Source organism: Littorina saxatilis, linkage group LG8 (genome assembly GCF_037325665.1).
Source record: "Littorina saxatilis isolate snail1 linkage group LG8, US_GU_Lsax_2.0, whole genome shotgun sequence".
Classification (NCBI taxonomy): domain Eukaryota; kingdom Metazoa; phylum Mollusca; class Gastropoda; order Littorinimorpha; family Littorinidae; genus Littorina; species Littorina saxatilis.
The window spans coordinates 30,448,258-30,476,178 of NC_090252.1; the positions used below are offsets into that span (position 1 = coordinate 30,448,258).

The 27,921-nt window shown below is 39.6% G+C and overlaps 3 long non-coding RNA genes across 3 annotated transcripts in view; 2 read left to right on the top strand and 1 right to left on the bottom strand.

The window, feature by feature from the left end:
• LOC138973272 (uncharacterized) overlaps nt 1-27,921 on the top strand; it is a 253,426-nt gene that overhangs the window by 137,313 nt on the left and 88,192 nt on the right. The window lies entirely within an intron of this gene.
• LOC138973261 (uncharacterized) lies at nt 17,792-24,411 on the top strand. Its single transcript, XR_011457941.1, has 2 exons — nt 17,792-18,513; nt 22,930-24,411. It is a non-coding gene; the product is annotated as an uncharacterized lncRNA (long non-coding RNA).
• On the bottom strand, nt 21,297-26,241 carry LOC138973262 (uncharacterized). Its single transcript, XR_011457942.1, has 4 exons — nt 26,146-26,241; nt 24,794-24,904; nt 23,843-23,922; nt 21,297-23,008 (listed from the first exon to the last, which is right to left on the bottom strand). It is a non-coding gene; the product is annotated as an uncharacterized lncRNA (long non-coding RNA).

The window sequence follows — 27,921 nt, forward strand, 5'->3', positions numbered from 1 at the left end:
TGCATCTTGCTGGCTCTCTGTTACGAAATATTGTAAAGCTCAGCTGTTTTTCCCTGTATGTTGCGACACATGTCTAATTTCCTCTACCTTGGAAAAAAACCAGATACACTCGATGACAAGTACTTTACTTACAGAGCCACCCTTTCGATTCCTCATAGAAACCAGCTCTTCAAAGCTAACTATGTACATATGTTTCGACTCTTTGTTTGTTTCAAACCTCCCCTTAGCAACCACGACTCCTGTCATTCTTTTTCTCTCTCATCGAAGCGCGAGATGCACTCAAAAGACATGTACATACACCCTTCTCTTGGCTATCCTGCTGTTTACAGTTCTGCTAGGAAATGTCACTTAGTTTAAGTTTGTACAGAGCCAGAGTTGGGTGCTTTTATGGAAGGGCAGTGGTTCTTTGTCGCAAATTGTCATTTTTGTGTAAAACTACTGTACTACCATTTTTGATCCTGTTGTTCTGTAAAGGTTCCAACCGTGTCACGCTATCGTTGTGTACTTTCTTATTTTTTGCCAACTCTCTTTGTGCTAAGAAACGTGGAACTGAACGTCTTGTTAGCAGAGATATTTACGATAAAGACATTAAGAATAATTATGTAGATAAACTGTTTGCCCGGACATCACTTTATTTAGCTGGTGATGTTGAGAAAAATCCAGGCCCGGATGAAAATAAGGTCACTGTGGTACACATTAACGTTAGAAGCTTAAGGAATAAAATTGATTTGTTACAACCTGAAGTTCAGCAGCATGATATTTTGACACTTTCTGAGACATGGTTGTCACATGCAGATGAAAATTCCTCTCTAAGTATACCTAATTTTAATCCTCCTGTACGCCTCGACCGTCCAGGTGATCCTCATGGAGGCGTGGCCATTTACGTTAAGAATTATTTATACTGTAAACCCCGACTTGATCTCCAAGTTGATGGTCTTGAAGCAGTCTGGATCGAGACAAAGCTGGGCCACGAAGGCATTTTGATTGGCTCATTCTATCGCCCACCCAATGCAAATATTCATTATTGGGATTTAATTGATGAAAGCTTAAGGCGAGTGAATAACCAGTTTTTGAGATTCGTGATTTTAGGCGATTTCAACGTTGACATCCTGAACTCTCCATCGCGGAACTTTTTGAATATTTTACATGCGCACCAGCTCTGTCAACTTGTGAATACGCCGACACGTGTAACAGCCACCTCAAGTACATGCATCGACCTCGTAATTACCCAGACTCCTCAGTTGGTTAAATCTGTGAATGTTTTGCCACCTATTTGTAGCGACCACAGTGTACCACAAGCTGTTTTAGATATAAGTGTGAACAAAAATATTTCCTATAAAAGAACAATTTTTAATTATAATAAACTTAATGTTGATGGTTTTTGTGCAGCACTTTCTCAGGTTAACTGGCAAGAAATTTTGATGAAGGAGGTGTTTGATGAAAGTGTTAATATTTTTTCTGCAATATTTATGGATATAGCAAAACAGTTTATGCCAGTAAAAGATGTTACGATACGCCCTAAAGACGCACCCTGGATAACACCTGAAATCCTAACGTTAATTGACCAACGTGACCAGATTCACTTGAAAGCCAAAACAAGCAAGCAGCCGGAAGACTGGTTGAACTATCGCCAGGCACGAAACCTTATTACAACAAGGAAAAGAGAACGTATTATTGAATTCTATTCCGAATTAGATGTTAAAGTTTCTGATCCAACGCAGTTTGGCAGCAAAGACTGGTGGAAATTGGTGAAGTCATTTATGAAGAAGAAAGGTTTATGTGAAGATGAAATTCCACCTATCTGTGACAACGGCAAAGTTTACGAATTAAGCCAAGACAAAGCCAACGCCTTTAATAATTTCTTTATAAAAAACTCCACTGTCGAAGACCCAGACGATGAAGTCCCTCAAGTCCCGTTTTTAGATCGCGAATTTTGTGATATTGTTTTGTCAGTTAATGAGGTAAAAGATGTGATTAGAAACCTTGATAAAAGAAAAGCCATTGGTCCCGATTTGATCCACAACAGACTTCTCATAGCAGCATCAGATGTTATTTCGGAGCCACTGACGTATATCTTCAACAGGAGTCTGAGGGAAGGAGTTTATCCTAACATGTGGAAAACAGCTAATGTTACGCCTATTTACAAGACAGGTCCTGCAGACGCTTGTAATAATTATCGTTCGATTTCCTTGTTGAGCTGTGTTGGCAAAGTCTTGGAGCGTTGTATTCACAGCCAATTATATACATTTTTACAATCCAACAACATTCTCACACCTACACAGTCCGGCTTTATACCCGGCGACTCGACGATCTGTCAACTTGTCTCCATATATAATGACTTGTGTTCAAACTACGACAACGGCTTAACAACACAGGCGGTATTTTTTGATGTGTCAAAAGCTTTTGATAAAGTTTGGCACAAAGGATTATTGGTAAAACTAGAGTCGATTGGTGTTCGAGGCCGACTATTGTTATGGTTTCGTAGCTATTTAACAAACCGTGTTCAGTCAGTTGTTGTTAAAGGTGCCAAGTCAGAGCTAAAAGGTTTACAAGCAGGCGTTCCTCAGGGTTCAGTGCTAGGCCCCTTGTTATTTTTGATTTATATAAATGATATTGTAAATGATATTGAGTCTGTTATCAAATTGTTTGCTGATGATACTAGTTTGTCACTTGCATTACATGACCCGATACGACGTGCCGAAATTCTTAATTCAGACCTTGATAAAATTAGTAGATGGGCAGCACGCTGGAAAGTTACATTTAATGAAACCAAAACAAAACTGCTGAATATAAAACGTGATTTAAACCAAAATGACCCCCTATTTTTTAATGGAAATCTCCTGGAAGACATACCAGAACACAAGCATCTTGGCATTTTTTTGCAAAACGATTGTAAATGGGACGCCCAAATTAGAAATATTGTGAAAAAGACCACTTTGTTGATTAACTGCTTAAGATATTACAAGTATAAGTTATGTAGAAATAGTTTGGAAATAATGTATAAATCTTTTATTCTGCCACACTTCGATTACGCTGATGTGTTATGGGACAATTGTACCGAAGCCTTATCAAACACACTTGAAAAATTACACCTTGAAGCATTACGTGTTATAATTGGCGGTGTGCGGGGAACAAGCCACGATAAGATTTACAAAGAGAGTGGTTTTTGTAGTCTAAAGGAACGCCGAAAACGACATAAATTAATCTTATTTCACAAAATGGTTCATGGTAAATGTCCACAATATCTAATTAACCTCTTGCCACCACTAGTCTCTTCACTAAATCCCTACCACAGAAGACGACCATTCGAAAGATTCGTACCAGCACATACGACAGAAATATTCAGAACATCCTTCATTCCATTCTCCACAGTTTTATGGAATAATTTGCCTGATGTGATTAAAACAACAAATTCAATAAGCGAGTTTAAGCATTATTTACAAAGTCCTGATCATAGTGTACCAGCTTATTATTATTTTGGAAAACGACAGACAGAAGTTCAACACTGCAGAATGCGTTTAAATATTAGTAACCTTAATTCAGACTTGTGCAAACGCCATCTAAAAGATAACGCACAGTGTGCTTGCGGTGATCCAAATGAAACATCCGAACATTATTTATTAAACTGCACTTTGCATGCAGATGCTCGTCTGACAACAATCAATTCGTTGCCTGTTCATTTCAGACGCATGGAAATATTATTAAAAGGTAGCGAGCATTATTCTGTTCGTAATAACATATTGATATTTGAGTCTGTCCAATCGTTTATTGTTAAATCTGGTCGATTGATTTGATGGATGTGTTCACGCATTGATAGTGTATATGTGTGTGGGCAGGCGTATGTGTACCTCCACACTGCCTCTCCCTGTGTTATCGTATTTGATTACATAAGCAGCGTATCAAGTAATGATTATTATCGTTTGTCTCGTATTTTACATGTTAACGAATTACTGCCTTCCATAAAAAATTGTTACATTTACCTGAATTTACATGTTGCATGTCTTAGACTTGATGCTCTCTTCCTATGCGCTTTCGTCCTAGTCTCTCCTTGTGGTTGTTAGTACTTTCTTCCCCCTCCCCCTCCCTTTTCTTTTTTATCTTCCGTAGATTCCTTTGTTCCTAGTTAGCTCCCCATCCCCATTCTTTCAATTTGTTCCTCTGGTTTATTGTTGTTATGTCCACCATTACGAAAATGTGTGTAATTTAGTACTGTTCTGGTCACGTGATATAAGCATTTGCTTGAGTGCGTGTCCTAGTTGTGTGTTTTGAACTGTTCATGCGAAGAAATCCTGAATAAAACTTTGTTTAAACCAAACAGACGGATCAAAAATGTCATAATTTATATTAAGGGGAGAATTTTTTTAATGAAATTGTATACTGTTAACATGCCACATACCTGCTTTCCCTTGTTCAGGCTCCAGGTAAACTTGTTTTTCATCACTTTTCCAAAGTACAGCTTTCAAGGATAGAAAGTGTAAACAATATTGTGTAAAAAGTGATACCAAACATTTTTTTTGTTCGCAAAATGTTATTATTTTCTATTTATTTTTGTTTCAAGTCAAGTCAAGTCAAGTCAAGTTTCTCCTGTTTGTGAAAATCTATCAGATGACCAATTATTTTCCTGAAAAGCTACATAACTGACATAGATGCCCACTAAATCCCATCAAAATCCACTGAGATGTAACTATGTAGCAAAAATAAACAACAATTCACTCGTCGCTTTAAGGTGACGATTTGTCTTTCGGATTCAACGCTGGCGTAATTTCTGTGTTCTAAACTTGCAGACAAACTCAGTCTAAACACTAATGTTTCCGTCGTGTGTCGATTATGTTTTAAAGTCCAGAGTTTAAACTCGATTTACGTTCAGCAGATGTGCCAATGTGTAGCATATTTAAACGTCAAACACAAATCAACTTTTTATTTGTTTATTTAATGTATAACAAGGATTATATATAGTTATATCACATTTGTGAACCGCGTGTGTTTACAAATAAAGAAAATGAAATATCAGGCGCAAATGTGAAAGGAAGTTTAAATATCAATTTTTCTCATGACCAAGTCAGACCGAGCCAAAAAAAACCTATTAATTTGTTAAAAATTTCGTAGAAAATTCTAAAAAAACAAACCAGTATGGTTCCCACTTTGTCACTTCAATTATTTTGACATCAAATAAATCTATCAACAACAAAACTAAAAGCTCAGCACAAGCATATGCCCATAGTAAAAAATAAGTTTCCAAAAATGTGTACAGTTCAAAAGTGGTTCGATCCTTAAACACAACATTACTATACATGTTTGGATTGAGGAATAAATAAATAACGCAATAATATCACTACCGATAGGGATTCCGAGACGCAACATTCCATGCGGGAAATCTGTGGGGCTGTTGAAAAAACGAGTGGATATACGGATCTGTCATGAGCGCCCAAAGAATCTAGAGTTTGTTGCGTGTATATCTTAAAAAAAAAATTAAATAAAAACATAAAAAACCCAGCTCCTGTTGTGTCCTTTTCTTAACCCATTTATGCCCATCGTCCCATATGTGGGACGCACCATATTCTGAGGCACTCTGTCTCAAGTATGCATAGGTTTTTGACCCTGGTCTGCTGAATGTATCAAGAGGGTCTACTTGTTTTCAATCAGTGAGTTTGGTTTGCAGACCCCCCTCCGTTTGAGAGAGGAGGCGACCTTTTCGTGCAATTTCGTGGAAAACGAGCGATAGTCGCGAATACACAAAGTCAAAAGCTACCGTTCCTTAGTTTTTCACTTGTTTATGTAACACTTATAACAAAAATGGAAGATACTTGAATGATCTTAAATTAGGTAACTCAGATTTTTTAGAATTTAATCACACGCGAAGTAGTGTATGCATGAAGTACCGTCCCATATATGGGACCTTTGGCACAAGAGGGGTGGGGTTTTAACATGCACTAAAGAAGGCTCTGCGTACTTCCTATCTTCTTTGTCATTAAACATGCATGAAGTTATAAGCATGGTGGAAGATGAAAGAACCTTTCAAGAAGCAAACAATAAGTATCCGGCGTGCTACGTTTTCGTAGACGCAAATATGACTATATGCATCAATAATTCATTGTCTAATATATTATACTTCGCAGGCATGGGACCAAACACTTCATCCGTGGCAAACCATTGATCCTGTAGCTAAAATATTTCTGGGCAAACTGATAAGGTGTGCAAAGTCATACTTCTGTTTGAACCCTTCCAAAGAGAAAAGTTAGGCCAAACAGAATAGCCAGGTCTTAGAATGGGATTGGGTTAGGTGTTACTGCCCTCATTGCTGAGCTGCAATAAGAAGAATGCAAACGGCAAGAGCTGCTTTTTATATTTAGTCAAGTTTTGACTAAATATTTTAACATCGAGGGGGAATCGAAACGAGGGTCGTGGTGTATGTGCGTGCGTGCGTGCGTGTGTGTGTGTGTGTGTGTGTGTGTGTGTAGAGCGATTCAGACTTAACTACTGGACCGATCTTTATGAAATTTGACATGAGAGTTCCTGGGTATGAAATCCCCGAACGTTTTTTTCTTTTTTTTGATAAATGTCTTTGATGACGTCATATCCGGCTTTTCGTAAAAGTTGAGGCGGCACTGTCACGCCCTCATTTTTCAACCAAATTGGTTGAAATTTTGGTCAAGTAATCTTCGACGAAGCCCGGGGTTCGGTATTGCATTTCAGCTTGGTGGCTTAAAAATTAATTAATGACTTTGGTCATTAAAAATCTGAAAATTGTAAAAAAAAATAAAAATTTATAAAACGATCCAAATTTACGTTTATCTTATTCTCCATCATTTCCTGATTCCAAAAACATATAAATATGTTATATTCGGATTAAAAACAAGCTCTGAAAATTAAATATATAAAAATTATTATCAAAATTAAATTGTCCAAATCAATTTAAAAACACTTTCATCTTATTCCTTGTCGGTTCCTGATTCCAAAAACATATAGATATGATATGTTTGGATTAAAAACACGCTCAGAAAGTTAAAACAAAGAGAGGTACAGAAAAGCGTGCTATCCTTCTTAGCGCAACTACTACCCCGCTCTTCTTGTCAATTTCACTGCCTTTGCCATGAGCGGTGGCCTGACGATGCTACGAGTAAAATGGCATTGCGTTTCATTCTGTGAGTTCGACAGCTACTTGACTAAATAGTGTATTTTCGCCTTACGCGACTTGTTACATTTAGTCAAGTTTTGACTAAATGTTTTAACGTAGAGGGGGGAATCGAGACGAGGGTCGTGGTGTATGTGCGTGCGTGTGTGTGTCTGTGTGTGTGTGTAGAGCGATTCAGACTAAACTACAGGACCGATCTTTATGAAATTTGACATGAGAGTTCCTGATATGATATCCCCATACGTTTTTTTCATTTTTTTTATAAATGTCTTTGATGACGTCATATCCGGCTTTTCGTGAAAGTTGAGGCGGCACTGTCACGCCCTCATTTTTCAACCAAATTGGTTGAAATTTTGGTCAAGTAATGTTCGACGAAGTCCAGACTTCGGTATTGCATTTCAGCTTGGTGGCTTAAATAATAAATAATGACTTTGGTCATTAAAAATCTGAAAATTGTAAAAAAATATTTTTTTTATAAAACGATCCAAATTTACGTTCATCTTATTTTCCATCATTTGTTGATTCCAAAAACATATAAGTATGTTATATTTGGAATAAAAACAAGCTCTGAAAATTAAATATATAAACATTATTATCAAAATTAAATTTTCGAAATCAATTTAAAAACACTTTCATCTTATTCCTTGTCGGTTCCTGATTCCAAAAACATATAGATATGATATGTTTGGATTAAAAACACGCTCAGAGGGGTACAGAAAAGCGTGCTATCCTTCTCAGCGCAACTACTCCCCCGCTCTTCTTGTCAATTTCACTGCCTTTGCCGTGAGCGGTGGACTGACGATGCTACGAGTATACGGTCTTGCTGCGTTGCATTGCGTTCAGTTTCATTCTGTGAGTTCGACAGCTACTTGACTAAATGTTGTATTTTCGCCTTACGCGACTTGTTTTATTCTACTTTTGCTAACCTTCTTCCCAACGCTGAAGCTAGTGGATTGTTTGAAAATCACACCACACACACGTACAATTTGGTCTAAACGCACTGAATCTGTCATCTACGTAGCGTGAGTAAGATGCACAAGACAGCACGGGGCACGTTTAACTTTGCTACAGGTTCCACGTTGGGACTCGTGGTTGTTCGATGGAATGACAAGAACAGCCTCAACATTTTGCCAAATCACACACAAATTAAGATGGATAGAGTTGAGGAGGTGAGGGGAGAGTAATGGTGTGGAGGTGGGGGCTCTACTCGTGTCACCTTGCACACTTATGTGGTAGCATTGTTAGGCAAACACACACACACACACACACACACACACACACATGCGCGCTCACTCACGCTCGCAGGCCCACACGCATACAGATTAGGTAGCAGTCGAACAGTACGAAATCCCCTTTCCATTCTTTTCAAAAAGCGCTTTTCAAATCGCACTTGCGGAGCTAAATAGGAAGCTTAATGGCTATAACCACTCGAAGAATTGTAGCCATTGCCTATAACAAATCAAGTAATCATACAACAATTCATCTGTCATGTCCGAGATTTTAGTTTTTGCGGGCGACGTTTTACCGGATCCACAGGTTCCTTTCAGTGTTTTGTTGCGTTGCTATTTTCATCTCTGCAAGTTTGTCTTGTATGAGACTGGAAGAATCGGTTGCAGTGAACGGTGAGAATGTCTTTTTTTTCTCAGAAGTCTATCTTTTCATTTTATATGTAGTTCTTGACAATGTGTCAGCTATGTACATGTCTTTGCCAGGTGTGTATGTGATTTTGAAACCAAATCTCTGCAATACAGTCTAAGCTTTCTTTTTTTTCTTCTTTTTTTTTCGTTCATGGGCTTAGACTCCCACGTTCACTCATGTTTTTAGCACGAGTGGATTTTTACGTGTATGACCGTTTTTACCCCGCCATTCAGGCAGCAGACGCCGATTTCGGGGGAGGCATGCTGGGTATTTTCGTGTTTCCATAACCCACCGAACTCCGACATGGATTTCAGGATCTTTTCCGTGCGCACTTGTTCTTGTGCTTGCGTGTTACACACGAAGGGGGTTAAGTCACTAAGCAGGTCTGCACATAAGTTGACCTGGGAGATCGGAACAATCTCCACTCTTAACCCACCAGGCGGCAGCGACCGGGATTCGAACTCACGACCTCCCGATTAGGAGGCCGACGTCTTACCACCACGCCCTGTTTAGTCTGAATCGCTCTACACACACACGCACGCACGCACGCACAGACACACACACATACACCACGACCCTCGTCTCGATTTCCCCCCTCTACGTTAAAACATTTAGTCAAAACTTGACTAAATATAAAAACAACAATAACAGCAGACTGAATAATCTTTATTTATTTTCCTTGTCTACTAGTCCACTGGTCGAAAATGGGGGGTGGGCGTTTACTAGGTACTATACCATGTACACCTGCATGCAACTGAGGTTTATAAAAAAAAATTAAAAAAATCTCCGTGTTTTTATTTCATTTAGTTTGTTTGGGTTGTTGCTAGTAGAGTGGAAAATTTAATGCTGGCGTGGTCCCCAAACGTGTCCTGCAGGATGTTCAAGACTAAGTTGGCAGTGGCAGTCGCCTGAGGGGGGTGCAGGTTGATCTCCTTCTTGGCAGGTCCAGCAAGTGACTGGATCAGCCATTCAGCAGCCTCGCCGCCCAGAGCCTCCAGGTTGAAGTGGGCAATGATGCGACGAGCCTCTGTGACGTAGTCGTCTAGCGGACAGCCATCTTTGCTGCTAGTGAAGAGGGGAAGCCTGGGAGGGGAGAACATCTGCCCCTGGGGTCTAGGAACCCCGTCGACCGCCATCTTGGAAACGCCGAGTACCTCCTACACTGCTTTCTGATGTTAAACTACGGCGTCTCTACTTCCTGAACCCTGCTCCGCATGCGCCAGATGTGATAGGGTGGAGTGGAAGGGGGGAAATAGGCCAGGAAGCATAAAATGAGACGCCAAGACAGAGGTTGCGATAACGTGACTTTTAATTAACGTACACCAGAAAGTAGACACCAGAAAGCAGTGTCTGATGACACATGAAAAGAAAAGAAAAGAAAACATAATATAAGTACATGGCATAACAAGTAGAAACGCACCATTCATACCAATGCATCCTAACCATACATACATTCCACAATAAACCTACTATATCAAGTGAACAGAGGGGGGAGGGGGGTAGAAAGAGCGGTTGGGAGACAGGACCTATTATCCTTTACAACACAATAAATCTCCGAGGACACGTCACGTCTGCACGCATTGAACCGTGACGAGGGCCGATAATTTCAAGGTCCATACTACGACTACAAGTTACGAAGGGGAGGTTACTCTAGCTATGACGTCACAAGGCACGCTACGTCGTGAACAAAGACACTCAGCTGTCGCGGGAAAGAAAATGGCTGACACACATACATACGTACACGCCATAGCATCATTCATACGATCAAAACATATTATAGACAAGCAAAATGCAATATAACCAAAAGAAACAACATCTACTTACAGTTCCTTCCTCAATATACAGCCGCACACAACTCGTCGGAACTTGAATTACGATCCCGGTCGAAAGTCACTTCGCTGATGTAAAACCAGCTCTAAAACGTTTCTCACACACTCAAAGTCCCTTCAACAATCCTCGAATCAATCCTTCGCCAAAATACGGTTATAATGGCCCAAACTACATTCCTTGCCTTGATTATAACAGTAACACAAACATCGTTCAACTACAACTGGAACATCACAAGCCAAGATACGCACACTGACACGTCCTAACACTTCGAAATCACACCGGGTACTCATCAAGCCCACGTTATCATTCTGACTCACACGCGTACCCGTTCAAACAATCAACCAATAAGAAACCAGCCTCCCTACACACCTACAATTAGCTACAACACACAATAATCCTAGCGGGAGACACAACTTGGATCAGGGGAAGATAATAGACAGGGAGTAAAAGATAGGGACAACAGTACATGAAATCGCCACACGGCTACAGTAAGAAAAGGCGTCGCCTTTAACCTCTATCCTTGAAAAATAAAGTTCCATCATCATCATCTCTCTCTCTCTCTCTCTCTCTCTCTCTCTCTCTCTCCCTCTCCGTCTCCCTCTCCCTCTCTCTCTCTCTCTCTCTCTCTCTCTCTCTTTCTCCCCCCTTCTATCTCTCTCTCTCCCTCTCTCTCTCGCTCGCTCTATTTCTCTCTCTCTTACTCTCTCTCTCTATTTCTCTCTATCTCTCTCTGTCTGTCCGTCTGCATGTCTGTCTGTCTCTGTCTCTCTCTCTCTCTGTCTCTCGCTCCTCTCTCTTTCTCTCTCTCGCTCTCTCTCTCTCTCTCTCTCTCTCTCTCTCTCTCTCTCTCTCTCTCTCTCTCTCTCCCTCGTTCCCCTGCTGGTGACTCAGTGTACATCAATTATCAACATATCAAAACAGTGGAGGCGAATTCAGTATTAGAGCTCACAGTCCTGTGTTATAGCTGCCTTGTTTTGTTTAGCGTGTGCTGACAAAACACTAGCCCCTGCTCGTCAAGCGTTAAACGGTTTGTCTTTCGCCGCTAGCCTGCAGGCGAGTTGGCGTTGTTTATCTCTGGTGGCCACTGTTTATAATTCAGAATCTCGGAACCGAGTCTCAGTAAAAACTCTTGGAGAAGTCTGCAAAGCGAAGACCAGAGCTTTTTTGCTATGTATGTGGGGGTTTTGCAGACGACATTTTGAAGCATACGCGTTGCCATGACTGCATCAAAATGTTGTATTAAAAACTTCGATAAAGTATCTCAGTTGCACATTTTAGCAAGGTCAATCATTATGCTAATTTAAAATCGCTTCAAGCACTTATTGATTAAAACCAAAACTGTGAAATATAATCTGCTAACACTTTCTTTTATCTATCTAGAGAGTATTGCCAGGATGGTCACGTGCTTCCGTCTTAAATAAACGGGATTATGTATGCCACAGTATGGATGAACCGAGTTGCATTCACTGAAGTGGCCGTAACACAGGTTAAATAGCAATCTGTTTAACAGAGCTCTGTAAAGCACACAATCTCCCCCCCCCCCCCCTCCCCAGCCCCCCAAACAGATTAACAAAATAAAAGAAGATGATTTTAGAAACAGCAGCCGGAGAGAGGCCCGGGGGGGGGGGGGGGGGGGGATTAAAGATTGGAATTTAATTATAATTGGATAGATCCGCCGCACTGCCAAGAAAAGTGTACAGTGTTTCACCCACTTTCCCGAAAATATATGCATCTGTGTTAAAATTGTCAAAATGGAGTTCCAACTTATCATCAGTGATCAGACATAATTATGTAGATAGATGATCAATGTAGGCTATATTATATCTCTGTTATCATGCACTACTGACTCAACAACACAAATACTTGCTGAATATAATATCTCTATTTGAAAGCATATCCAAAGGAACCTTTTGTCTCTGTTGATAAATATCGAAGTTCATTGCATTATCTTTACTCTAGACTTGTATTCAGTTTCTCTGTCAGAGCGGCAAAGTATCGTCTGCTACAGACACCGACCCAGCAGTAAGAAAGCATAGGCTCTAGCTGAATACATTTTATTTTTTTCTCGTCAAAAGTAGAAAATACATTCATTCGTAAAGAAGAACTAGGGTTTAGATGAAAAGGTTAGTCAGTGTAATATCATATATATATACCAATAGATTAAGGAAGATTTTTCAAGAAAGTGCCGATTGTGTTTTTTGTGGTTAGGCCTATCTTTTATCGCGAGTTCCGACAGTAGCGGCTCGGTTACTGCGGACCAGCATAACTGAGTTCACACAGAACTATTCTCAGCTGCACTCAACATGGAAAAAACCCTGTGTTAATTGTTTCAAGACAACCACATTTTGTAACACTACTTTGAAACTTCTGCTTCTTGTCATCATTATAATCATTGCAAGGGCTCCAGGAACTGAGAAATGTTAAACACACTTAAAACCACGTAAATGTTACAGGAAGGCGCCTTTACCGCCTATGCATGGTGCCACAGATTTCAGCAGCTAGCGGCCGCCGTGACCTTGCAAGGCGGAGCATCGAAATTTGCGCGGAATATTCAAAAAACTTAAACCACACTCACTTTTTTTCTTGAAAACAGCATAAATATTGTTTTAAGCGTAATAAGTTTAATCTGTATGTATGCTGGAGGTGTAAATGCACTAACATGCATATTTTGTTGCTTGTAAGATGTAGTGTTCACTTACAAAACTTTGACAAGTTTGGTCTTTCGGTTGGCGGTGTAATGTGATTCTTATGTACCGGTTCGACATGTAGGAAACAGCAGTATTTAACTGATTTCTTCCGCATTGAATGTTTCTTTGTGCAATCAGTATAGAAGATTGCAGAGAGTGTATTCTGATGATTTAAAATGTGTGTATTATTATTAAGCAGCCCTGATAGTACTGACTATGTCTCTTTCTACTAAACTGACTCAGTGTGTGACTTCTTAACTGTGCACATTTTCAGCCAGAAATTCATTTCTCTTCCTTGTCTTGCTTGCAAATTTGTTCTTTCCTGGCCGAGCGATAACATAAACACTCCTGCCAAGGGTTGTGTTCTGCGATGTTTTAGAGCTCGGAAAGGCAGCAGAGGGCTTGTCATCAGCTTTCCCTAAATGGATTGCTTGAGGGCTAATAAGGAAGGGATACTGCTATATCAGTGGTGGTTGTTGACATCTTGTATATATACAGCTTGCTGAATCCTAATGCATGGGCCAAAGAAGGAAACTCGGCTCCACTGATTTGATATGTCGACACACTAATCATAAACAATGACATCACTTAGTGATGTTTAGGCACATTTGCTAGCGGTAATGGTAGCTAATCTAAAAAAATAAAGGTTATAAATTAAAACGTAACAGGTGGCATTGTAGTAAATCATCGTAGGGAATCATGCAAACGATAATACCGATAGATCTGAATCTAACTGCGTTAAAATGTGTCATTACCTGTATGTTTAAATATGCGTAATAAATGCGAATGCATGTGTGTGTGTGTGTGTGTGTGTGTGTGTGTGTGTGTGTGTGTGTGTGTGTGTAATAATGTATACGTGTGCCTGTAGCTGTGTATGTGTGTGTGTGTGTGTGTGTATGCATGTGTGTGTGTGTGTGTATGTGTGTGTGTGTGTGTGTGTGTTTCTGTTCGTGTGTATTTTATGTGTGTGTGTGTGTGTGTGTGTGTGATTATGTGTATGTGTGTGTGTATTTGTGTGCGTGTGTGTATGTGTGTGTATTTGTGTGTACTAGATTAGGACTAGATTACCTTGCGATACGTCCCCCACAAAGGGACTTTGCTCTGTAAATCTCGGTCCCCCTTGAGGAGGGTCTGATGCTCCCAATAGGCTGTCTGTGAAGGGATACTTATTTCTCTCTCTCTCTCTGCTAAGAGATTTTAACAAATTTCGGAAGAAAGTCTCTGCTGACTTTCAATTGTTTCTTTCACAATTTCTGATGTTTTATAATGTGGTCACCGTGAAAGTTGCATCGCCTTTAAAGCGATCCAATTGAATAAAGCAGAAAACTTCTTCTTTACCAAGTCCTGTGTTGAACAGCAGTGAAAAGTTGACCGCTTTTCCTGTTTAACCTTTTCAAAATTAGATCTAACTTGTTCGCGTATCCATTTCTGGATCTGCAGGCTGGTACAGAGTTACCTCCCTTTAGGCTTTTTCAAATTTCCCTTGTTTTAACCTAATTTCTTGGTTAAAACTTGTCTAAATTTCTAAATTCTTTCTTAATAAATATCAATTCTACACTTTGGCCTTAAAGATAGAGTCTCCACGCCGCCATCTTGGAGAGTTTTTTGCCGAATTGGGCCGATTTGAAGAGTTTGAGGAATCTAGTGTACCTTAATTAAGACGCACCTGGCTCGGTTTGCTCAATAAAGCACCAGAAGTATGCTAAATAATTAAATCAAAATGAGTAAATTGGCATTTGGTCGCGACCGAGCTCTCCACCATTTGAAGATTAAAATTGGCCATCAAGACTGGTTTTCGCCTGCTGTCATGACAACTGGCAAAAAATGGCGGACGAACCGGACGTATCGCAAAGAGCTAGTTCATTTCTCAACGAAATTGAGTCCAGAATGAAAAGGAAACCAATGACAGAACCTGAACGGAAGCGACGCAGACGACACACTACAGCAGAACGCAACAAGCGAACCATATTCATAGGATATCAATGGGAACGATGGATACAGGAGGCTGTAAAAGTGTTTACAAGTGTAACCGTTGGGGCAGAATCCGCCGATGAAGCGCTCGCAGAAATCCTGCTAGATTTGTAAGTACGACAATCCAAGTTCTTGTTGTTTAGATCTATACTTTTTCCTGGCCGAAGCCTCATTACATTTTTAATCAGTAATGCTTGCTGGTCCTGCCATTTCACGAAAATGGACCAGCCACTGTTTGTATGATGTATCCATGTGCACTTTCGTAAATTCCGTCACTTGACGAACTCAGAACTGTCATTTTCTTCACCGCGATACACAGTTCATTGCGAAGATCTTCCTCAGTAAATCGTTCAGATTCCACGTACGATTTGTTGTCAAGAAACAACTCAAACGAAAGTTTCAAATTGAAACTCATCATCCTCCATCTTGCTTGTCGAAGCACCAATTAAAGTACTGTATCGATGTAATGAATGCTTGATCAAGCGAGCGCATGCATACGTATTTTTTTTGGCTGTGGCGGCTGATTCTAGTTGTTATGTTTTCGGAACACAAAGTGATGCATTCTCAGTGAACGCACTATATACAGAGAGTAAGGCCCGCTTTGCTAGTGACACGCTAGGGTCCGCGCTATACTGTTAGGAGGGGGGGGGGGGGGGGGGGGGGGGGGGTAACGCCAAGAACCTATCGCCAGGCGTGTATGAGACTGTCTAGCACCACCATTGTTTCTGTTGCTATTTATAAACTATGACGTGGACATCATTTGTAAACATTGCCGAGCAGGATTTGTGCTCGGAACAGCTGATTCTGTGACGGTGTGCAGCCAAGAGGCATAAGTGAAACGGGAACAGTCATGAGGATGCAGACAGATTTTCAATACATTCATCATGTTCTCTTTTAGAAAATGAGAACAAACAAGTCGCGTAAGGCGAAAATACAATATTTAGTCAAGTAGCTGTCGAACTCACAGAATGAAACTGAACGCAATGCAACGCAGCAAGACCGTATACTCGTAGTCCACCGCTCACGGCATAGGCAGTGAAATTGACAAGAAGAGCGGGGTAGTAGTTGCGCTAAGAAGGATAGCACGCTTTTCTGTACCTCTCTTTGTTTTAACTTTCTGAGCGTGTTTTTAATCCAAACATATCATATCTATATGTTTTTGGAATCAGGAACCGACAAGGAATAAGATGAAAGTGTTTTTAAATTGATTTGGACAATTTAATTTTGATAATAATTTTTATATATTTAATTTTCAGAGCTTGTTTTTAATCCGAATATAACATATTTATATGTTTTTGGAATCAGCAAATGATGGAGATCGTAAATTTGGATCGTTTTATAAATTTTTATTTTTTTTTACAATTTTCCGATTTTTAATGACCAAAGTCATTAATTAATTTTTAAGCCACCAAGCTGAAATGCAATACCGAACCCCGGGCTTCGTCGAAGATTACTTGACCAAAATTTCAACCAATTTGGTTGAAAAATGAGGGCGTGACAGTGCCGCCTCAACTTTCACGAAAAGCCGGATATGACGTCATCAAAGACATTTATCAAAAAAAGGAAAAAAACGTTCGGGGATTTCATACCCAGGAACTCTCATGTCAAATTTCATAAAGATTGGTCCAGTAGTTTAGTCTGAATCGCTCTACACACACACACACACACACGCACGCACATACACCATACCCTCGTTTCGATTCCCCCTCGATGTTAAAATATTTAGTCAAAAATTGACTAAATATAAAAACAAGAGGAGAACTTCGAGAAGTAACAGGAGAATGTACGCAACAATAAGCTTTATTTTTAGGGGGATGGGTGTGTACGTGTTGGTGTGATTGTTCCTTTGTATATGTATCATTCATTTGTGTTTATACAGTGGATCCCACTTTTATAAGACCCCCCACTTTCAGACTCCTTTGACCTTCCATTTTAAGACATTGTTTACTCAGAATTTGTTTTCATAACCTCGTTAATTTACTCCCATTTAAAGACTCCCTCCTGTTCATGAACTGATTTTCTCAGATTTCATACTCATAGATCACATTCCTGTACTTATTTTTCAATATTCTTCCAGTGAGGTAAGCTGCATATAAAAAGGAATATATTACTCCCTACTTCAATACTTGTATACATTTGTCAAATTATTCAGCCAGGAAGGTGTTACAATCTTTTGAGAAGTTGGCAGGAGGCGCTCCATGCTTTGACTGAAGGAGTTCTGTACCTCCCAACTATTATTAAATAAAATAGCAGGGGGCCTAAAATGTAGTCATACGCTCTTCATGGTTTCTTTGTGTAAATCATGTGGAGAAAATTACATCTTTACATAGCGTACGATATGTTATGTAATGTGTATGTGCACAGATGCATATATTCAAAAACTCACACATACCTTTTTTTTCATTTACCAGTTACTATGCGAAGACACAAGAACAGCAATCTTCTACATCTATCAAGGCAACTGGCGGACGACAACCAGTGATGCAGGAGTCAGATGTTTCTTAATTTCATCTGTAGAGGAGTCGGTGTAAGTCAATAAATCTATAATTTGCACATTGCTGTCTCTGAACCAAATGAAATGGAAGAGTGAATGATGTTTTATTGTGTGTGTGTGTGTGTGTCAGAGTGTGTGTGTGTGTGTGCCTGTGTTTTCATTTGTTATTTAGACTATGTAATTAGTTTCAAAGAAATACATGCCGTAGAATGAGTGCAGGTGAGTGGTCATATTTTTAATTTGTTTAGTTTTCTATCAAGATCATGTGTATATAATATTTATTTGTATAAGCAAATCGGCCGGGATTGCATAAGCTGCCATTGGTTTGAAAATAACTTGTCTCTTTCTTTATTATTGCGTTTTTGCGGAGAAACAAATGGTTACAGTTAGAGGACAAGACAATTATTATTATTAATAAATGAAACAACAAATGCACACAAATATACTCAATTGACAAGAGCATTGTTCAATTTTATTTGATGTAAATCTCAAGACCACAGCCACACATTCTCTCTGAACAGTTTAAGGGGGAAAAACATGAAACTAGTGTCTGGATTCTAAATTTCACTGTTTGAGAGATCTCAATAACCCAGAGCCATTGTTGTATTACTTCCACAGCTGCACCATGTTGTCAATGAGCACTCTTGGCTGCTGTCGTATGACCAGGGACCTAGGGTATGCAGTCATGGAGACCTGCTTTGAAGGCTCTACAAGATGAGCAAATACTTCGTGAGAAACATCCCCAACTACTGAAATTTCAGGTACATATAATAACAGTTTTTGATCAGCAAAAAGGACACATTGTAACTCTTTCAGACTTTTTAGACTCGAATAAATGATAGTTCAAATTAAAGTTAAAATAAACATCAGTTCAGTCAAATTGTGGAAACTGTTAAAAAAAATGTGAGTTGCGGGATAGATTGAATAAAAACTCTAAATGTAGAAAGTCTAGATTATAAATACAAAGAACAAACATTTTTCCTGTGCTTCTTCAAAAATTCAAAAGCAGGGACTGTTTGTTCAAATTTGCTATGCTCTCTACCATCATCCTGAACTCAGGTCAAAATGAGTTCAGCTCATTCTCTCCCTGACAGGATGCCTTGAGTTTCCTTGTCTGGCAAGGAAACCGATATTTTTACATATTTAGAGCTTTATGTAATGTATTATAATTTACCAGTAATACCCGTGCTCCGCACGGGATTTTTTCTTCTTCATTAATTACAGAGTTAATTATGAATAAGCAACAACAAAAACGTGTTCAATGTGCAATGGCAAGCGCCTACAGAACAAAATGCCATACATTTATTGGAAGAGATAAAAAAAAGGGCACAGTGGTGGATTGGCCATGACTTGTGCAGTGACAACAGTAACATATTAAATTTAGAAGTAATTGCGACAAAGTTACCCCAAAAAAGCGCTAGCACACACAGAACAACAAAATGTGATAAAACATCAAACCTAAGAAAAGGAGCGTTCAATGTGCAATGAACTGCAAACCATTTACACAGCAGCAAACATGTGACGCTTTCTGAAATTTCGGTCAATGTAGTGATATTTTCTTTTTACCCGGCTCGGCGCTTCAATACACTTTCTTTGTTTTCTTGCATAGCTGCTCGCCATTAGTAATGCAAGAATCTACAGCTTGGTGAAGACAGACAGTTACGAAGGAAAGGCTAAATGCGGCCAAACAAAAAAAGTGGCTACATTGACCGAAATCTCAGAAAATATGACACATGGGACTGGAGTGAAACAAACACATAAACACAGCATTAAATGAGCAAATAGTGTGCACAGTACAAAAAAAAGTTTGACACATTAGCAAATAGGAATGAAAATGTAACCCAGTGGTAAATATACAGTAGGTTCTGTGAACAATAACAAATCATATAATTGGGAAAGAATAAAACAGCGTTAAATTGTGCCCTTTTTGACTCACATGCGAAGCAAAAGTGAGTCTATGTACTCACCCGAGTCGTCCGTCCGTCCGTCCGGAAAACTTTAACGTTGGATATTTCTTGGACACTATTCAGTCTATCAGTACCAAATTTGGCAAGATGGTGTATGATGACAAGGCCCCAAAAAACATACATAGCATCTTGACCTTGCTTCAAGGTCAAGGTCGCAGGGGCCATAAATGTTGCCTAAAAAACAGCTATTTTTCACATTTTTCACATTTTCTCTGAAGTTTTTGAGATTCAATACCTCATCTATATATGATATATAGGGCAAAGTAAGCCCCATCTTTTGATACCAGTTTGGTTTACCTTGCTTCAAGGTCAAGGTCACAGGAGCTCTTCAAAGTTGGATTGTATACATATTTTGAAGTGACCTTGACCCTGAACTATGGAAGATAACTGTTTCAAACTTAAAAATTATGTGGGGCACATGTTATGCTTTCATCATGAGACACATTTGGTCACATATGATCAAGGTCAAGGTCACTTTGACCCTTATGAAATGTGACCAAAATAAGGTAGTGAACCACTAAAAGTGACCATATCTCATGGTAGAAAGAGCCAATAAGCACCATTGTACTTCCTATGTCTTGAATTAACAGCTTTGTGTTGCATGACCTTGGATGACCTTGACCTTGGGTCAAGGTCACATGTATTTTGGTAGGAAAAATGTATAAAGCATGTGAGTCGTATGGGCTTTGCCCTTCTTGTCTTAGATTTCAGTCAATGTGGACAGTCTGAAAATTCAATCAATGTGACAAAATCATTTCGTCACGCTTCAAGTTCAACCAAGATGATGAATGCTAGTTAAAATGTGTAAAAGAATATATAACACCAATCATATAATTGGGAAAGATATCTCGTCGCAGTACCCCGACAGCTTGAGTCACCCACAATGAAACGTTTGTACGATTGACTGGACTTAAACAAATTAGCGGCTACATTGACATAAGTGAGGGACATAAATGTGCAAAAAAATGTGCCCAGAGAACAATAGTTGAACACATCACCATATATGTCTTGAGACGGGAAAAAAACAGCACTAAATGGAACAAAATTTGTACACTTCAGCAAACATGTGAGTGAAAAAATAAAATGTTAACTCTTACACTGGTGCAATTCTGTAACACATGTTACATAGCCACTGGTGAATTAACAGAGAGAAAAATAACAAAAAACGGTCATAATATTATAGGTTTTCGCCTACATGGGAGGTAATCGGAACCGACCAAACAGACTCAGCCAGTAGCGCGACATGTGTCGTGACAACCAGGTGACAGTATACCGACAACCAGCCTCAGGGTTAAAATGTGAAATTGGTTCTGCGTTCTGCGAACAACAAAATGTTTACACATGCATTGTGCACAGAGAACAAAAGTTTACAGATCACCATGCATATAATGGCATTATGATGGTTAGGCCTGAAGAAATACATTTGCTTTTGTTTAATATCTCTCTTGGGCTGCAAGCCAGCACAACATAATTAAAACATTTCATTTGCCGAATCAGCGCCACCAAAACTGATAAATAGGACTAAGCATGGAATATTCACTGCAGGGGCTCTTTTTTATTTGTCATGCTGTGTGACACACGCGTTGCAGTTGTCACCATGTGTAGAGTTTAAGATGATGTGATTCCTATTCTTATAAAGACAAAGTCGATCTCCGTTACACCCCGCAAAAATGTACATGATTGCCCATATGGTCTTTGTTGATGTTCTTTGTCTCGTGACTTTATCGATATGTCGCAAAATGATTCCACAAAATTCAAAACAGGGATCAGATTTTACCCGCAACTACTGACTCGAGTAAATAGTGTGCACAGTACAAAAAAAGTTTTACACATCAGCAAATAGGAATGAAAATGTAACCCAGTGGTAAATATACAGTGGGTTCTGTGAACAATAAGCAGATTCGAGATCGTCGATAATGATTTTTCATGTTTTTTTTTGTAATTTATAAATTACAAAGGAATTGATATGTAAGACAGTTTCAAGCGAGCTATTTTTCGCGGCTGTATTTACTGTGCAAACAACTCTAAATATGACAAAAGTGTCACGTGATAATCAACCGTTTGGTTTCGCCGCTCACTGGAGCAGACGATTATTTCTGTAACCAGTTGACAGTGATGAAACCATATATTACGGTCTCCTTCCGGCAGCAGTCCCAAAATACAAAACGTCTCTTTCCGTGGCTGTGTCAGTTTCCAATGCGACACTGTCATTGGCACTGTCATTCTTGTGACGCTCGTCCCGTTTTCACCTGTTTTTGACCGAAACGTTGCACAGGATGCCGTTGAAAAGCCAAAGATCTTCAGCTTTTGTTGATCTTTGGCAGGCCTATTAGTTTTAATTCGGTGGCATAATTCAATGCGCTTCGTCAAAATTTCTTAAACTGAAACCAAAAGCAGACGCAAGAATTATAGTCAGTTGGAGTTGTCTCCCGTACTCCTAACTTTAGTGTGCTGCAGACGGTTGTACCCAAACGTCTACTAGTTTAAGAAGTACAACTTTTTTCATATCTCGCAGCAATCGTGCTTTCTTCGTCGCCATCGTGAAGCGATTTGCCTTGTTGTGAGCCCGTTGCATAGACCAATCCAGAGCGACTTTTCTCAGTGCACCTGTAGGCGAGAGTGCTCGGTCAATTTCGGACAATGTGTATCTTGAATGGAAAATATCGAATATCACGCTGTCTGAAGGAATGGTTTTCTTATCGGAGAATGACAGCGCTCAGTTCAAAACGTTAGGACATCAGACCGCCATGCTGCTATGTGAATCGGACATTTGAGCCTTTCAATCGGTCTATGCCTGACGCCTAACGACATCCCTGCCTAGGTTAGGAAAGGGGGGAGAAAATTGCTAACGCCCTGACCCAGGGTCGAACTCGCAACCTCTCGCTTTCGAGCGCAAGTGCGTTACCACCCGGCCACCCAGACTGGTTTATGTGATTTTTCTTTGGGGTGATCTAAACCTACGCTCTAAATTCACCTTTTCAACATGCATGACTTTTGACACAACTCTGTACTTAGCACAGGCGACCAGCATATATAGCCTGTGTACTGGCCTGCTGGATCGGTACATTTTTTCCTTATGGCCTACACACATTAACTGTATCTGGCTATTTGGACTCGTTCTCCCAAATAACCATATTTGCACAAAATAAATTGTCTGTAAGCAGCATAGTGTTGTGTTTTATTGATGTCTCCCTCTTCTGCTTCTTCCAGGACGAGGGCGTCGCTTCTCTGGGCCCAAGCAAGTGAAAGGAAACTCTCATCCAGCACCAACCACCAGTGCATCGAAATCCTGGAGTGTAAACAGAAAATCATCTTTCAGTGACAAAACTTGATTCAGATTTAAACATTAAAATTGTTAAAAAAGATATGCACCAAATTTAAGAAAATTGGAGAAAATAAGAAAATTGGAGAAAATAATGAGAAAGAAGAAATTGTAATTTATGTAATAGAGCATGTCTTGGTGTGTGTGTGTCCCCAGGGGGGGGGGGGGGGGGGGGATATACACCTGTGACGGTACAGGCTTTCCAGTATGATAGAACAGAGTTGAGGCAGGTATATAAAACAGAAAGCAATTTAATATAGATTATATCGAACACAGAAGAAGAAATGTACATGAGTGATGACACTGGTTAGTAAAACAAGACTGTCCTGGGACATTGTGAATATTTGTGTAGAGGCACCTGTAACATATCTTTAGCTTCTTGGAATGAATTGCACATGATTGTCTCTTGAGACACATATATACTATATGTCACCCTCTCCTTGAAATAATCTTCTAATACTTGATTATTTAAACATGTTGTTTTGCATCATATCCATTTTGTCAGAGGCGAGTTTTGCCTCATTTGTACACATTTCTCCAAGACATTTGAATTCTGGTACACCTTTCCTGTTCATAGCTCGTGCCCAGTGTACCCATGTACTGTACAGAAACCCTCTTTTTTATGCCCCCTTATTTGTAAGGTTACTTTCTCTGATTTATGTTTATAAACTGTTATTTTAACCCTATTCTCAGACAGAATTATTTCAGAGTTTTTTTTTTTAAATATTTTTATTGTGGCAACTGTCTGCTTGCACTTGCAGAGGATTTAGAGCAAATCTCACACAAGGATTAGGTACTTACTGTCATAAGGCCAGCATTCAGCTTCACCATTTAGAGGCTAGGGCTTGGAGTTTCTCCTGGCCTGGTTCCTGGATAAGTTTCTGGAAGTGGAAAGATTGTTATTTCACTTTTAAATCAGTCAATACCCATTTTTTACAACTATGCCTGCTTGAACCAGGCATAAACGAGTCATAACACACCACTAACCTGAACGATGAGCAAAACTTGCAAAGTATTTCTTATGAACAATGGTGTGTTTTTTAAATTTTAAAGTGACTATTTCAAAAGAAAAGAAAGTACAGTTTTGTAAAGCACATTCATTTTTTTATATTGACAACGTGTGATTTTTCACACTTGCTTTTTTTTTATTGTTTGTAAATTTTACCTCATCTAATGTTCTCATATTACATCTAGCACATTTTCCCTTGAAACCTTAAACAATTCAGAGGAGAGAGTTTTGTTACAACCTGTACTTGTGTATTTCCTCACAGGATACATTCCATGTAAATTATAGGAAAGTATTCTGATGAATGTATAATAACAATGAATGGATCATTTTAATGACAGCAAAATAAACAATGATGTCACAAGGGTGTTGTCTATTGCATTTCTGTGTGTCTCACCATGTTATCAGGAATTTTTTTTACAAAAGGCATTCTTGCACGTAAAATTATATATCACACAACTGTGGTATATTGCTCTTCAGAGGAAACAAAGTGTTGGTGGGCCCTTTTGACAGACAGATGCACAGCACACTTCTATCCTTGCCATAATTATAACTGTGAAATCCCCATTATACTCTTCACCCAAGAAAATAATATCTTCTGTTATTGTCATCAAAGTTCACCCTATTATTTCTTATATAACTATTTGTGCAAGTGCTATTGTCATTCATGATTCTGTGTATACATGCGTGTGTGAACCCGTGCATGGAAAGTACTAGGAAAAGGACTAAAACTAATCCTGATTTACCTTCAAATTGGTTCCTCAGCAGATCACTTTCTGTCCGCACCTTTTCCTCTCCTGCCGCCCTCTAGCACTAGTAAGGACAGCATGTTCTGCTGGAAGCGAAACTTCCATAGCCTAGACGGAACGAGAAGAGTTTACAGTTCTCATACTTCATCCTTACTCAATTTACAGTATCTGTATCAAACCTATTATCATCAAGAAAAGCTCACTTGACTTTGAAGAGCATGATTCATTCTCTATCGACTGCCCATTGAACAAATAAAATTCAGCTCTCATAAGCTTTACTAGTGCGAGTACAATTTTTGCTTTTAAAATGGGTGTGATAATTAGTATTTTCTGTTCTACTCACTCTTGCAAGCAAAGCACACTTTTACTTTTAGTTTACTGTTGTGTTTATTCCAGTGGTATGAATTGTAGCTAAAAAAAAAATGCATCTATATATATATTATCAAAAGAGTAACAGTGCAAATGCAGAGTCTTATAATCATTTCAGAAGGCAAGTCCTTGATTTTCCAATCCATGATCTGCACACATTCACTGATTGAGCTATCGCCGTATCGGAAAGACGTCAGCCAAAATTAACTTCAGATTGGATGTTTCTCCACGAATTTCAAGCGTTACAATGATCCAAAGTTCGATCAGCAGCACTTTGGAGGGGAGGGGAAAAGTCAGTATTAAGTTTGTGTGGGATAAACCATATGCAAAGCCGGCTGACGTCCTCGTTCTACTGCCTCTAGTAGCTGAAAACAAGTGATCTCATCGGCTACCAGTAAGTTCGTCACACGGTAGATTCGTCACGGGTGACGAAGTTACCGGCAGGGTGGGCGGGTGTTTATGCTTAGAGCTTATGCTTTCAGATGTTTGATTTGTGGGAGAGATTCAAGATTCACATTTTTAAGAGAGAGAGAGAGAGAGAGAGAGAGAATGAAAATGCCATTTTATATTGTGTACTTCACCTACTCAAAGAAAAAAGAGATACAAAATAAATACGCACAACATCACTGCTCTGTGAAAGGATAGAGAGAGGGGGAGGGGGAGAGAGAGAGGGAGAGAGAGAAAGGGGGAGGGGAGGTGCAAGGTTGTATTACCATTACATAACAGCCGCGCTCGGACTACTGTGGCGAAGTTACTGTGGCGAAGTTACCGGGGACCGGTGACGAATCTACCGTTTGACGAACTTACTCAGTTACTGGTATCCATCTCATCATACCAACCAAATGGTTCGAAATGACTCGCCTTACAGATTTCTTTGCAGTCCTGCTGGGATCAACCTTTACACTAATACTGACTGTTGTATTGAAAGCCCTATTTGATTATAAACAACATTTCCTGTGGTCTACAAATCCGACACTTACCTGGTCAGTCTCCAATTCGTCAAAACGTTCCCTGATAGTCGCCATGTTGTCTCGAATCAAGGGACATCACCCACGGAACACATCACAAGAGTGCATTTTCCTTTGATATTAATAATAATAATAATAAAGTGTATTTATATTGCGCCTATCCCTTACAAAAAACAAAAATATTTGGCTCTAAGCGCATTACAACATGTGAAGGACTTGGTACAATCAAGTCTGACAAGTACAACAGCACAATATACAGTCGGTCTCTTAGGTAAAAGCAGCTTCGACAGTTAAACACTTCTACTAAAAGATCCTCTAACAATTTACAAACATAGTTAAAGAACATCGAGTTAATAGGAATTAAAAAAAAAAAAAAAAAAAAAAAAAAAAAAAAAAAAAAAAAAAAAGGTTCTTATAATAAAACTATCTAGCGAACGACGAAGAAGAAGAAGAATAAAACTATCAATGTCAATGTATAACAAGTCATTCAACGTAAATGGCCAAAGAACAACAATAAAACAATGGTGATAAAACAGTTATACTCAATGGCTAATAACGAGGCAGAGTTAAATAGTATCGACACAAGATTAAAACAAAACATATTTCTGGAGACGAATTAACAACAATAAAGCAATGGTGATAAAACAGTTTTACTCAATGGCTAATAGCGAGGCAGAATTAAATAGTATCGACACAAGATTTAAACTAAACATATTCCTGGAGACGCATTTAATAATTATACATGTATCAAATAATCAATGTACAAAATACAGCCCTCGCAAGCAACCCGCCCCCAGCCGGCCCACAGCGCGCTACGATGGCAAGCGACCCCTCTCCTTAATGTGGCAAATACTGAACAGTGCACACAACCAATTACTCGCATATACTCGTGTCGCTCACTCGCACACACACACAAACACACACACGGACAACATCGAATCACTCGCACAGGCTAGGGGTTGAAGTATTCCCGGAAGAGGTGTGTTTTTAGAGAGGACTTGAAGGAAGGGAGAGAGGTAGAAAGGCGGACAGACATGGGCAGAGAGTTCCAAATAGAGGGAGCTGTGTAGGTAAAGGCGCGCTTGCCGAAAGCGTTCAGTTTGACGCGTGGGACAACAAGGTGCCCTGCGTCAGCGGATCTGAGGTTGCGTGTGGGGACGTGTGGCTTTAAGAGCGAAGACAGGTAAGAAGGGGCAGAGTCTTGAAGGCTACGGTAACACAGGGTAGCTATTTTATATGTAATGCGTGCTTTGATTGGTAGCCAGTGAAGGGTCATGAGGAGAGGGGTGACATGGTCGCGCTTGCGCTTGCGCAGCACAAGACGTGCTGCATTGTTCATGATGCGCTGTAGGCGGTCTAGCTTGGCGTCTGGGAGGCCGGCTAGGAGCGAGTTGCAGTAATCCAGTCTCGACAAAATAAAAGCCGAAACCAGTGTCTTGGTTGCGTCGAGGGAAAGAAGGTGTCTGATTTGGCTAATCCTCCGCATTTCAAGAAAGGCGGTTCTGCAGAGTGAGTTGATGTTGGCGTCCATTGACAGGTTACTGTCAAGGTGGACACCCAGGTTTTTTACTTTGGTGCTGAATGTGACTGTGGTATCAGAAAGGGTAAGACTGGATGTTTCGACAATTGATTTAACTTCCCAAACTTTTAATTCTGCAAAGTTAAGTTTGTCCTTCTGTGTGGTAACATTATTCGTCACGCAGAATCTTATGGTAAAGCTTTTAGGGCGATCTGAAGGCCTTTTACTGGCGGAGACTATATCTTTAAATCAAAGTGTTTCCCTTCACA